Consider the following 3,400-nt stretch of genomic DNA (forward strand, 5'->3'; position numbering starts at 1 on the left):
TGTTCCGACTACCATCAAATTTCCAAAACTTAAGCTCTCATTTAGGGACTAAGTGTCCCAAAACTCTCCGAAACTCAAAGTCAAGCATCCCGACAAATCAAAATAGCAAGAACAAATACGGGAAAGACAGTTAATAGGGGATTGAAGCGTTAATTCTTAAAACGACCGGCCGGGTCGTTACAAAAATTGACTTTCTAGAAAAAGACACTGATATTTACTTTTTAATTAGAAAGAAACACAGATACACATAAAGTTCTTAAGTTATCGCATAATACGTCACATGTGTGTGAAATGAAGACAAGAGAGGTTGCTCTGATGGTAAGCAATCTCCACTTCCAACCAAGAGGTTGTGAGTTTGAGTCTCCCCAAGAGCAAGATGAGAAGTTCTTGGAGGGAAGGATGTTGGGGGTCTATTTGGAAACAACTTCTCTATCCCAGGGTAGGGGTAAGGTCTGCATACACACTACACTTCCCAGACCCCACTAAATGGAATTATACTGGATTATTATTGTTGTTGTTGTGTGTGAAATGAAGTTGCATTATTAGGCAAAGAAATGTATGGACATGACAGTCCACAAAAGAATTCAAATTGATACCACTCTCACGTGACGTCTTAATTAGTCTTTACGTTGCCTTGCTTTGTTAGATTCTAGTAAGCGTTTGGATATAAGAATTGTAAACTTCAAAAAAAAAATGAAAAAGTTTTTTAAGCGAAAATGATATTTGAAATTTAGAGTTGTGTTTGGATATAAATATAATTTTAGGTTTTTTTTTTGAAGTTTTGTGAGTGATTTAAGTGAAAATTTTGAAAAATAACTTTTTAGAATTTTTTAAATTTTCAAAAATTTTCAAAATATATTTTTAAGTGAAAATTAAAAATTTTATAAACAAACGATGATTTTGGAAAAAAAAATTGAAAAAAAGGAAAAATATTCTTATGTCCAAACGGACTCTAAAGAACCGACGATTTTATTTATGATTTGGAGACTGGCTACTTAGACATTGACTAACCAATTAAATGCGGAGACCGGAGAGTGTTATGCTCCTCTTCATTTGTTCTCGTTAACGGCCACTAATTCCCTGCTCGCTATTTACTTATTGTCCTTTGTTTACTATTGTAACTAGTGTCGGACAAATGAATAATTATTTTTAAAGTCGACTTTCTTAATCATTTGCTGTGTTATCTTGCTTGATGAAGAAAAAAGTATTTGTTTTATCCGCATTAAGATTTAGTTTATCATTAAAAAAATTCTACATGTATCTATCAGAGACGAGTGTAGAATTTGTATACATGTAGAATTTTTTCTACTTGAGCATCTGATTCCTTTTTTCTTGTCATAAAAATCTCCTTTCACCATCAATTCATTTGGCAATTTTTCTAGTGAAAATTAATTTAATCAAATCTGCTAGGTCTTTTAGACCAGATTCCTTCATATTTTAATAAAAAATTTAATGCAAAATTATAAAAAGGTACTATAAGTGTGATTTACATAGAAATGGAAAAAAAATTACCTCAATGGTTGAAGGCCGAAGCAAGCATATACACCAAAAGGCCCAAGGAGAAGGATTGGTGCAGGATCAACAATTGAGCATCTGAGCGAAATAAAAGTGTAACTTGAAATGTTACTTAACTATGGAAATTTGATAAGATTAACATATATAAATAAATAAATATATGAGGAATTTACATAGAATACAACCTTTTAAAGATTTATTTATATTATCTACAACTGCTTTTACAAAATTGCCTTTAGTACAACTTATTTTAAAATCTTACCTTTTTAATTAAATTATGTACAATTTTTTATCTCTTAAAATCTCTCCCTTAAGATTCTCTCTCACATAAAGGTTGTATCTTTTTCTGGTTCTTTCTCATCTAACATATCAATCACTGTAAATTATCACCCCTAATTTCTTTCTCTTTGAACCTTATGCATCATCCAAAAATCATCTAAGGCTTAGGAAATTTTCAGCAGAAATGTGTTTTGCCTCCCCCGTTTTTCTTTTGATAATGTATTATTTTATATTACATATACATATATTATGTTATTGTATAATTTAATAATATATATTTTATTATATACATTTAACCATATATACATTATATTTTGTTTCCCTCAAATTTGCTTCTTCTTTATTTCCCCATCAGCGAAAATGTGTTTACTTCCCCCAATTCTTTTTATAATGTATTATTGTATATTATATATAATATATAATATATTTATGTATTTTTTATTTTATACACACACACACACACACATATATATACAAATATTGAACTGAATAAAACGACTTAAATTTAATTAAAATACAAAATCAACACTTATTCCGAAAAAAGTAAAAAATTTACAAAAAAATTATTCTTGATTGGGGTTTATGATTTGATTAAAAAACTCCATTGTTCTCTTTTGTGAATTTATGATTATAGATATCGAGAATTCATATAACCGATCCCAACTTGTTTAGGATTAAGAAATCGGTGTCTTTGTTGTTGTAATAATAAAGTTTTAATTTTTTTCTTGTAAACGTTGTGTGGTATTTTTTTTTTTTTTGGAGCTAAAGAATGGGGTTGAAATTATACAGGGATAATGTTCCAAGACATAACTACGTTATTACTAGATTCAAAAGCATTCAAAGACATAACTCCGAAATTCACAAATTAATCATAAATTCACAAAAGAGAACAATGGAGTTTTTAAATCAAATCATAAATCCCAATCAAGAATAATTTTTTTGTAAATTTTTACTTTTTTCGGAATAAGTGTTGATTTTGTATTTTAATTAAAAATTCCGAAATAAATATTTTTTTCGAAATTTTTTAATTTTTCAGAATAAATATTGAGTTTATATTTTATTTAAAAAATTTGGATAAATAAAATTTTCGGAAAAATAATTTTTGCATATGGATTGCTTAGGTGGACGACCATATAAACAATTCTAACCAAGTTGGACTGTCATGTCAGCTTTAATAGCAAAACTAACAGCTTAGGGGCATATTTTGGGCCAAAATATAGACGGCGAGGATATTTTTGGCATAAAAAACAAACGAAGGATATTTTTGAGCTATTTCGAATAGTTCATGGATATTTTTGGACATCTTCCGATTAATAAATTGGAGAACATTTAGGGCCTAACTATATGCTTCATTTAATGACATTCCCCTTAAATAGGGATAGTTACCATATTTTTAGAGTATATTTTTAACATATATGTTGTACAATTTGTAATTCAAAACCAAGTTGTATATTATGGAATATTTTACAAATCCTTTAAGTAATTATTTTCACCCTCGGTAATATCTCTATCAGTAGTGGTCTTATCAACGCCAACTTTGAAACTCATCACCAAAAGTAATTTAAATTATGAACGTCCACTTCATTTGGTGAGAAGGATTTCTATT

This window comes from Nicotiana sylvestris, chromosome 11 (assembly GCF_000393655.2).
Source record: "Nicotiana sylvestris chromosome 11, ASM39365v2, whole genome shotgun sequence".
NCBI classification, from domain to species: domain Eukaryota; kingdom Viridiplantae; phylum Streptophyta; class Magnoliopsida; order Solanales; family Solanaceae; genus Nicotiana; species Nicotiana sylvestris.